We start from the raw sequence: 10,685 nt of genomic DNA, 5'->3' as shown, positions 1-10,685 counted from the left end.
ACAGTCGGCCGACCATGCCCAGGATCAAGCTCTGTTCAGGGACCGGTCGTGCCCATGGAAATGCTGTGCCCAGGGATCTACGGTGCCTGAAGCCTGACTGAGCCTGGGAACGGCTGTTCTCAGAGACCCTTTGAGGACCCCCTGTGTCCAGGGCTCATCTGTGCCCAGGGACTGACTGTGCCTACTGTGGCTGCCTGAGGGCTGAGTGGCCCCGGGGGCTACCCTGCCCAGGGGCTGATTATGCCAGACACTGGCTGCAGGGAGCCTGACTGTGCCCAGAGACTTCCCAGGGATCAGCTGTGTCCAGAGACTAGCATGGCCCAGCGGCCAGCTATGCTCAGGATAGCTCTACCCGACCAAGCAGCTGAGCCCAGCTCTACCCTGCCCAGGGCTGGACGAGGCCCAAGGATGGGCTGTACCTGGACATTGAAGACCCACTGTGCACAGCTACCAGCTGGGGCGGGAGCCCAGCTCTGCCCAGGGACTGGGTGGGGGGCAGAGACTCGTCTACCTGGAAATGGAGTCGTGTGCCCGGCACACAGGCCACCCAGCGGCGTGGCAGCATCTGGTGTGCGGGCCTCTGGCAGCAGTTCTTCTTCTGGGACGGGGCGAGGAGAGGCAGCCTCAGCGTCCCTGTTTTGGAGCCTGGTGAACAGAGAAGGAGAAAGAGAACTCAGAGTTATTGAGCACCTACTGTGTGTCCGCACATGCTTGGTCCTTCCTTCCCATTGTGGCATTTCATCCCTAGGACAACCCCAGGAGGCAGTAGACATCATCCCCATTTACAGTTGGAAAAACTGAGGTTCATGGAGGTGAACATTCTTTCTGGTCTTTCTGCTCTTCTGCCCGTAAGGCTGTGAGCTTCCCATACTCCTCACTGGAGGGAGAGGTCGGGGCCTCTCCCCATCTTACAGAAGAGGAAACTGAGGAAGGGTCAGAACTCAGACATCCAGTCTGCAGTTGGCAGGTTGAACCTGCTCGTGTCGGCGGCCCGACTCCTCAGGCGGGAGCAGGGCACTTGGCAGGCCTGGTAGGAAGGGCTTCCTGCGGGCTACATTCCTGGTTGCTGTCCTGGAGGCGGGCAGGCCGGGGTGCGGAGGCCGTCTGCCTCCTCACAAGCCCCCTTTCATGATGCTCAACAAGGCTCCCTCAGAGCCTGGACTCGGCTGTGCAAACACGCACATCTGGGCCGCTGGCTGCAGCGGGGCAGCGGAACTCCTCCCCCACAGCTGGCGAGCTGCTCCTGACCTTCTGGACAAAAGGAGCTTTGGCCCTGTGGGAGCTCCTGGGGAACTTGGGGCTCTGGAGGGTACAGTCCCCACCCGGCCCTCCGCGGGGAGCAGTCCTCTCTGGCTGCCGCCTGTCATTTTCATCAGGCCCGGAACGCTGAGGCTGACAGCATTTCCTGCCGAGGGCATGCCCTCCTCCTCTGTCTCGGGCCAACACCCAGCCAGAACAGGGGAAAGGAGAACAAAGGCCGCAGGCAGAGAGGGCGCAAGCTGTGGGCAAAGAAGCATCCGAGCGGCCATCCCAGTCCAGCAACCCCCCCACCACGCCCCTTCACGGAATTCATAATTTCATGAAAGAAAAAGACACAAATCAAATAATCACAGGCCTGAAGTTGTAAAGAACAGCACACTCTTACCTAGTGTTTTTCAGATTCCAGGCACTGTTTTTGGCGCTTTGCGTATTTTAACTCATTTCCTCCTTACAATGACCCTAGGAGGAGGATACTATTATTATTCCCACTTTACAGATTAGGTGATTGAAGCACAGAGGGGTTCTGTGACTTGCACAAGGCCACACAGCTAGTAAGTGGCAGAGTCAGGATTTGAACTTAGGTAGTGCGGGTTCTAAACAATGATGCGCCTTTACAAACATGATGAGGGCAGTGCAGGGGGGGTTGGGGTAGGGAGTGGGGAGGTCACTGGGAAGGGAGAAAGGATTCGAACTTAGAGAAGATCACTTTGGCTGCTGGATGGAGGGCAGATCTGAGCATCCAGGTTGGAGGCTGTCACAAGAGTATGTGTGAGACGTGATGGTGATGCAGCCTGGATTAGGGCAGGGCAGCGGGCCTGGGGAGAAGAGGGTGGGTTTGGGAGAGATGTAGCATCTAGAATGGTGGGAGCTGGCAGCTGGGTGGGAGTGAGAGTGAGGGTGAGGGTGGATTGAGGACTCCACCCTGTGCTTGGGGAGTGAGCCAGATGGGTGCCAGGTTCCCTCTTCACCTGCCTGGCAGGACCTCTTTGGCTCTCCTGACTCCTGGGAGGGTGGGGCCTATCGCTGCTGTGCTCCAGCTGCCAGCGGCATCCCTGAGGGCTCAGAGGGGAGAGAAGGTTCATGGTCCAGCTAAGGAAGCCCCGGATTGGGCAGCAAACATGGATTTGAATCCTGACTCCTTCTCTGATAACCTGAGAGAACTTGGGTGCGTCACTTCCGTCTCGGAACCTTAATTTCTTCTGAAATTGGGGAAATGATGCCTCCCTTGCAGGGCCCGTGTAAGACAACACATGTGAAAGTGAGGGGCAAAGGTAAAGGGCTGAATGGCTATTCCTTGCTGCTGTTTAAACAGCGGCCTTTTGAGGCTTCTCCTGCCTGATGGCTGGAGAACTCAGGACGCCTGGATACTTGTCTCTAAGATGCCGTGTGATGCTGGACACGCCTTCTGCCCTGGGCTACGGTGTCCTGCTCTGGACCATGAGCCCCCCTTGGGAGGTAGAGGAGCCAGGGCTGTCCTGCCAGGCAGGTGGAGAGGGCACTGCTGCCTGAGTTTAGCACCTGGAGTGGAGCTGACCACAAAGGGCATCTCTTGTTCATCCCAGCTCACGCTGTCATTTAACAGACTTTTAGCTGAGCATCTACTAAGTGCCAGACCCTGTCCAAGGTGGGGGAGATATTGTGACGAAACTAGGTCTGCAAAGTCCTGGCTTTCCAAAGCTCGCTTTACAGTGGGGGAGGCGAATGGTATCGAGTCAAAAAAAATCAGCAAAGAGGGTTGCAATAATGAGATGTGCTACAAAGAGGGGATAGGGGAGAGGGGCCCCTTTAGGTGGGATGGTCAGGGGCAGTCAAGGGAGAGGCCCCTAAGAGGTGCGGGGGGAGCGGAGGCCTGGCTGATGAGGAACAGCTAGCCTGGAGAGGCTGAGGGAGAGCTGGCTACGTGACCAGCAGAGGCATCGGGAGGTGAGAGAGAAGCCAGCTCATGTCTGGCTTTACAGGCTCTTTTAAGGAGTGTGAACTTTCCTCCAAGAGCGATGGGAAGCCTTTGAAAAGATTAAAGCCAGGGCATGACATAATCTGATGCACTGGTTTAAAAGCTCACTCAGGTTCCCATGCAGAGAATGAATTGCATGGAGCACAGAATCCTGCTGCCTGTCCATCTCGGCTCCAAATCCTGCCCCAGCGCCGCCCCCCTCCCTGCAAGAAGACCTCCCCTCTGTTGCTCAGGGGTTACTTGCCTTCCATACTCTCCTTACCCCTCTTCCAGATCACGGCTCCAGATGTGCCATGGTCCCCAGGGAGCCCCCGGACCCCTGAGGCAGAGGACTGGCTGGCTGACCCTGGGCAGCCTGGGCTGGAGGCCCACAGGCCGGGACCCACGTGCGGGGACAGTGGGCACGGAACGGCTGCCCTGCCTGCTTCCACCCACTGTGCAGGGCTACCCCCACCCCACATGGGGCTTCTGAATTAAAAAGTCTTAACTTTTTCTTTTAAATGGCAGCTCTGTGTACTGTACATGGTAATTAATACATTAGCATTTATGCAAAATATCATCACAGCCGGGCTGGTATGTCAGCTGCCTTCCAGAGCTGCAAAAATGTGAGCGCCCCTAGGCACCTCAGACAGGCCCCCGCCCCCAGCAGACAGCTCCATTTGACCTGCCCGTTCACTGAGTGTGTCTGCAGGTGTGTGTTTCCGTGGATGCTGGCCCGTGCGTGGGCCGCTTCTTGTGAGGATCTGTGAGTATGCATGTGTCCTCGTGTATGGGCACAGGAGTGGTATATGAGGGCATCCCCGTGTCTATGTGTGCCTGCATGTTGGTCTGGGCGTGAGTACATACGAGTGTGGTTTTATATGTGCACATCTCTGCATGTGTGTGTGTACATCTTTGTGTGCCCAGGTGCACGTCTGCGGGTCTGTGTATTTGTGACTTGTGTCTGTGCATGTCTCCATGCACTTATGTATGTGCGCCTGGGTACATGTCAGTATGTATCTGTGTGGGTTACGCATGCGTGTACATATGTGCACAAATGTGTATGTTTGTGTTCCTATGTGTAAATCAGTGGGTGCTCATGTATGAATGTTCGTGTGTATCAGGCACGCCTATGGGGTCTGCTATTTGTGTCTGTGCATCTGTGTGTTAGTAGCGTTGTGTGTGTCTCTGTATGTGTTTGGGTGTACCCAAGTGCATTCCTATACATGTTAAAATGTATATGTATATGTGTGTGTGTGTGTGTGTGTGTGTGTGTGTGTGTGTGTGTGTGTGATGCTTGCTAGGGTGGTTCTGAAATGAAGTTGTGATGCAGTGGAAAGAATAGCCCACTGGGAACAGTGACACTGGGTTCAAGCCCTGATGCAGCCAGCTCTATGATCTTGGGAGAGTCGCTCCCCCTCTCTGTGCCTCAGTTTCCTCATCTGTAAACCGGGACTGATGATCCAACCCTGCTCATAATGACAATAATAAATATTCACTGGGCGCTGGGTGCCTTGCCATCAAGGAGCTCATGGAGTGGGGAGAGGAACCCGTACATAGGCAGTGACTCTGAGGCCATGAGGGTGATGGCACCCTCATGGGACGTGTCATGGACACGTCATTTAGCCCTGGGACGAAAGTCATTTAGCCCTGAGCAGGAGATGGAGTGGGATGGGGTCAGGGAAGGCTTCTTGGAGGAGGTGATTATTGGGCAGGATCTTGGAGGATGAGTAGGAGTGAGTCAGATGAAGAGCCGAGAAGAGCAAGCCAGGCTGAGGGAGCACAGGCATGGAGGTGTCTGGCTCATTCGGGGTGGCTGGAGACGGGGAGTGAGTTGTAGGAGTTGAGGAGGTGTAGCTGGAGGAGATCACCCAGTGCACTGGGGAGCCAATGAAGGCCTTTAAGGAGAGTCGGGGTCAGAGTAGAAACATCACTCTAGCTTCTGCAGTGGGGTGGGGACTGGAGGTGAGGGGTAACCCGGAGACAGTGAACCTGAGCGAGGCAATGGGGAGGAAGGGGAGAGGAGGGGGCCAGAGGGTGTTGCTGAGTCAAAATCGATAGCAGGCAGAAATTGGTTAAATAAGACGGAAGACTGTGGTGGGCAGAGGTCAAAATCAGGTGCAAAAGCCCAGCAGCAAAAGAGAAAGTGGAGTCTGGGCAGAATTATAAAAGGCTTAGGGAGGTGGGAGAATGCAGGAGAGAGCTAGAGGCCTGTAGGTGGGTGAGTAGGTGGAATGTTTGGGGAAGACAGTGGGGGGAAAGGCAGTGACAGTGGGGGGTTGCCGGGTCAGCTTTGTATTTTTGGAAACCTTTTCTTTCCTCTTCTTGCCCGTGTCTAAAGCCTGCCCAGGGATCCTTGGTTTTCTGATGTATAGATCAGATGGGGCTGATGGTCTGGGCCATTACCATACAGTTGTGAAGTAGATTACAGCTGGGCCCTGGTACTAAGTTCCTGCCCTCAAGGAACTTCCAGAAACAGACGCTATTGTGGAGTCGATGCCATGAGGGGGGTGGGGGGACAGTACATAACAGGGGCTCAATGAAGATTTGTTGAATAAGTTGTCTGTAGGGAGAATTCAGGAAGACTTCCCAAATACGGTGAGCCCTGAGCTGGGTCCTAAAGCAGGAGTGGACGTTAGCCATGTGAGAGGGGAGGGGGCTGCGCAGACAGTGGAGGGACATGTGACAGCACGGAGGACTGGGAGGGTTGTAAATTCAGTGAAGACTGGAGACGAGTGTGGTTGCAGTGGGATAGAGGCCGTATCATAAAAGACCTCGAATATCAGGCTGAGGGGCATAGATTCCGCCATCCCCCGCTGCATCCCCCGCCCCCGCCCCCCCGGGGCAATGTGAAGCCATAGAAGGCTTTTAACAGAGGAATACCTGGTGAGTTTTGTAAATTTTATAAATATTGCTCTGGGTACCGGGTATGGGATCGCGACTGAGGGAAGGCAGAGCTAAGGACGCAGAGGCCAGCGAAGGGGTCTTTGTGGCTTAGCTTGGGGCAATGACCATGCTGCTAGACCTCTCGGATTTCTTTTAAGGAATGGAGCACCAAACCTTTTTTTTTCTGGCTGCGCCACTCAGCTTTCCGGATCTTAGTTCCCTGACCAAAGGTAGGATTGAACCCAGGGCCACGGCAGTGAAAGTGTGGGGTCCTAACCACTGGACCGCCAGGGAAGTCCCTACGAAGCCTTTTTAAATGAAGGTAGGCACAGGGCAAGCAGCAGGGGTCTTGGTCCCCACCCCGTGCCCTGCCACTATCCATCCCTGTGACCTTGGCTTGGCCAAGTCAATTAGCTTCTCGGGGTTTTAGGTGGTTCTTGGGTAAGGAGACCCGAAGGAGGTGATGCAGGTAGAAAGGGAGGAATGTAGAGAAGGGCTTTGTTTCCCTCACCTCCTTGGGGGAGAGTCGCCTCAGGGCACAGGAGGGCCGGGAGAGGGCCTCCCGCCTTCCTCCTTCCCCCTGCTTGACTGGACTGGAGGAGGGTGAGGATAAGGGCAAGCCGAGCTCATGTATTTTCATGCCGTGGCCTTGACACTCAGCCCCACAGTCCCAGCTCACAGGGGCTGGGAGGCTGCTCTGGGGTGGGCCGACCCCACCCGCAAGCAAGCAGACACTCCGCTATTGTTCAAAATGGAATTGGTCCCAGGAAGCTTGGAGCCTGCGAAAACCGCTATGAATTTTGCAAAACAGCTCTGAGGCGGTAAAGCATGTCAGAAGAATCAAATGCGGAAATCCCTATTTAGAAACTCCACTCTGGACAGGCAGGATGTGCCCCGAAAAAGATGGGACGCAGGGGCTCTGGCTCTAAATGCCCCCCTCCCTCGTAGCCTCGGAGGGTGCCCAGACCACACCAGAGGAGAGACAGCCCCATAGTGTCCTGTCCCCGCTTCTGCTGGGTGTGCCTGGCCTGGGGTTGAGCCCTTCATAAGGCACCTCCACCATTCTTTCTTAATGTACGTATACTTTTTTTTTCTTTTGAAAGCAGCTTTATCATTTTGTAAAAAAGGATACATATGCTCATTGCAAAAAATTCAGACAATATGGAAAAGTTCAAAGAAAAATGTAAAAATCACCTCAGATTTCACTATCCGGAGATAACCACATAACATTTTGGTGAACGTCCTTCCAGACTTCTCTCCGTGCATAAATATACACAAATAGATTCCACGTATGCAATTCTACCCAGAGTGAGATCAGACGACACATGCTGTTCTGTCACCTGTTTTTTTTTTTTGTTTTTTTTTTTTTTTTGCGGTACACGGGCCTCTCACTGCTGTGGCCTCTCCCGTTGCGGAGCGCAGGCTCCGGACGCGCAGGCTCGGTGGCCATGGCTCACGGGCCCAGCCGCTCCGCGGCATGTGGGATCCTCCCGGACCGGGGCACGAACCCGTGTCCCCTGCATCGGCAGGCGGACTCTCAACCACTGCGCCACCAGGGAAGCCCTGTCACCTGTTCTTTTCCCCCCACTCAGCAATATGTCGTGGACATCCTTCATGTCAATACGTATAGATCCACCTAAAAGTTTTAATGCCTGTATTATATGTATGGATATACCTCACTTACCCAGTCCCCAGCTGATGGCGATATGTGTGTTTCCAATTGTTTTGTTCTTATAAACATCCCTGCAATGAAAGTCTACGTGCATATATCTTTGTGCATTCGTTCATTCATTCATTCATGCAGCAGATGTTTATCAAGGGTATTCTACGTAACGGGCCAGTACTGGGCTGGGGATAGAAATGGGGAATAAAACTACATGGTTGGTCCTTGCTTTTGCCGAGTTTATGATGTCGTGAGGAGAGAGGACACCCAGCCCCAGCCCCTGCCAGCAGGGAAGGCGGCAGTTTTTTTGCGATGAGCTTATGTCTTAAGAACTTACAGAAATAACTATCCAACTAGCACATGATATGCAGTACAAAGGAAAAGTATACATAGTATGAAGGAAAAGTGCAGAGAGAGACAAGAGAAGGTAACTTAGACTTGGGAGTCAGGGAGGGCTTCTCTGAGGAGGTGACATTCAGGTTGAAAGATGAGTGGGCAAGAGTTAGGGTCGGGGGATGGAAGGGGAAAGGATGGGTGGGTGTGGAGGGGAACAGCAAGAGGATTTCACTTAAAAGGAGCAGTAGTTTTGATGATTAACATATGGAAAATTCCTAAAAATGGGATTGCTGGGTCAAAGGGTAAGCAGAGTTTGCATTTCGTCACATATTGTAAATTGATTTCCACGAAGGTGTTACGCATTTACCGTCTCAGAAAGGGTAGTGGCGGGGCTGTCGTGAAGAGTTGGTGGAAGATTCAGTGCGAGCAGGCACCGAGGGTTAAGCGCAGTGGTCGCGTACAGGAAGCGAGCTGGTCGCTGCTGTTGCCATTATTATTATAATTATCTTTGACAATCTAATCGGTGAAAAATGATATCTCAGCTTTGTTTTTTATTTACAGTTTATTTTTTTTATTTTTTTAACATCTTTATTGGAGTATAATTGCTTTACAATGGTGTATTAGTTTCTGCTTTATAACAACTCAGCTTTGTTTTTTTTTTTTTTTTTTTTTTGCGGTACACGGGGCTCTCACTGCTGTGGCCTCTCCCGTTGCGGAGCACAGGCTCCGGACATGCAGGCTCAGCGGCCATGGCTCACGGGCCCAGCCGCTCCGCGGCATGTGGAATCTTCCCGAACCGGGGCACGAACTCGTGTCCCCTGCATCGGCAGGCGGACTCTCAACCACTGCGCCACCAGGGAAGCCCTCAGCTTTGTTTTTAACCGTGTCTTTTTTTCGATTCTGCAGGAAATGGAGCCCTTGGGGGGGAAATGAACTATCTTTCTTTCTTAAACCACCTTTGTCAGAACCTTCCTGTGCCCCTGGGAGAGGCAGGAAATATTCAGGGTCCCTGGCCTGTGGTCCCATCCTCCCAGCAAAGCCCCTGGGACTTAGAAATGATTCCAAATCCCGTGTGGCTCTGGGTTTCCCAAGGCAGGTGCCAATCAGAGAGGAGGGCGGTTTGGAACCTGTGTAGGATGGGTGTTATGCCCTTGGGGAGGGACAGGCAGAGAGGTGAGGGCGCTGCAGGCAGAATCCACATGCCATTAGGAGTGCTTGGAGATCCCAGGTGTTTCTGGATGACATTAATGCAGTTAGATGAATATTAACAGAGTGGCTATTAATATTAATGACAATAATAAACAAGTGTGAGGATTATTTTTAAAGAGGGCTGCTGCTCCAGCTGTTGCCTCCCTTCGTTAAGAAGCTTCTGAGGTGCTCAGCCTTCCTCCTCCCAGACCTCATGCAAGAGTCAATGGCATCCTCGTGACCCCGGCCTGGGCTGGGACTGAGCCAGAAGGGCCTTTCCAACACTTTGGATTGAACGAGAATCAATGCAGGAAACCCCGAGTTTCCATCCAAGGCTCTCTGGGCCATGTGAGCGGATGGGGGCCAGGGAAGGGATGAATTGGCTTGTGTGTGGGCAGCCAGCTGCAAGATGCTGCTTCTGACCCTCTCGGGCGTAAGGCCCTGCCGTCCCCATCCTCAGAGGAGCGTGGGCAGGGGGCTTGCGAGGGGCCAGTCTCTTGCAAAGGTGGCTGGAGGAATTACCCTGCTAAAGTGGTCATGAATTACAGAAGAGCGGGGAGGAAGGCCCAGAATATCATATGTGTAAATAAACTGGGGTGGCGGCCACACATAAAAGCCAGCCACCAAGCTCTTGGACCCACTGCGCCCCTTCTCCTGCGCCCCACTCGTGCCAAGTACCACAGTGAGTCGCTTGCAACCTCCTTCTTCAAAGGATCTGTTAATAAGTCAATGACGGAACATCTAAAGGGGAAAAATATTTCTCTTTATAGTTGGAGATAATTGTCCCAGGAAAAAAAAAACAACAAACCTTTAATTACAGCTCACATGGAGAAAGCTCGATTTGTGGGCAGATCCCAAATGCTGAGGAGCTGATGTAAAATATTTGTAATATTTAGGGAACCTAGAGTTTTACATAAAAGTAAACAGCATTGCCTGAAGGCACAATTTCCAGCAACACAATAAAATGTGCAGTGAATTTATGGCGGCCATCCATTAGCTCTTACCAAGGCAACGTCGCCCCTATCTGTCGTCCATCATTATAATAGAGGGTTAATGCACTGAATTTACATAAAAAAGTCATATTGTCTGCATGAATTATTTACACTCGAAGCTGTTTTTACAGCTTGGTTTCAAGCTGGATTCTGGGAGAGATTCTGCCAGTAAATTACTCTGTGGAGACCTGGTTCTATAACTACACGCGTAGCCGGCAATGAAAAGAAAGGAAAATGGGCCGGCCCTGGCGGGTCGTTGGCGCTGACGCCTCGCGGGTGGGGGCTTGGGAGGCTGTGGGACTTTGCTGCTGCAGATGGGGCTCCGTGTCTGGGCCCGTGGCTTCGTGGTTGCTGCCCGGATGCCCATGCGGTCAAAGCCAGTTTGGGCCGGTGGAAACACAGTGATCTTCCAGAGGTGTCTGAGGGC

The sequence above is a fragment of the Aethalodelphis obliquidens genome, unplaced genomic scaffold, assembly GCF_003676395.1.
Source record: "Aethalodelphis obliquidens isolate GAN/ISIS:26980383/991018 unplaced genomic scaffold, ASM367639v1 scaffold9, whole genome shotgun sequence".
NCBI classification, from domain to species: Eukaryota; Metazoa; Chordata; class Mammalia; order Artiodactyla; family Delphinidae; genus Aethalodelphis; species Aethalodelphis obliquidens.
Note: the sequence above shows the minus strand (reverse complement) of the source record.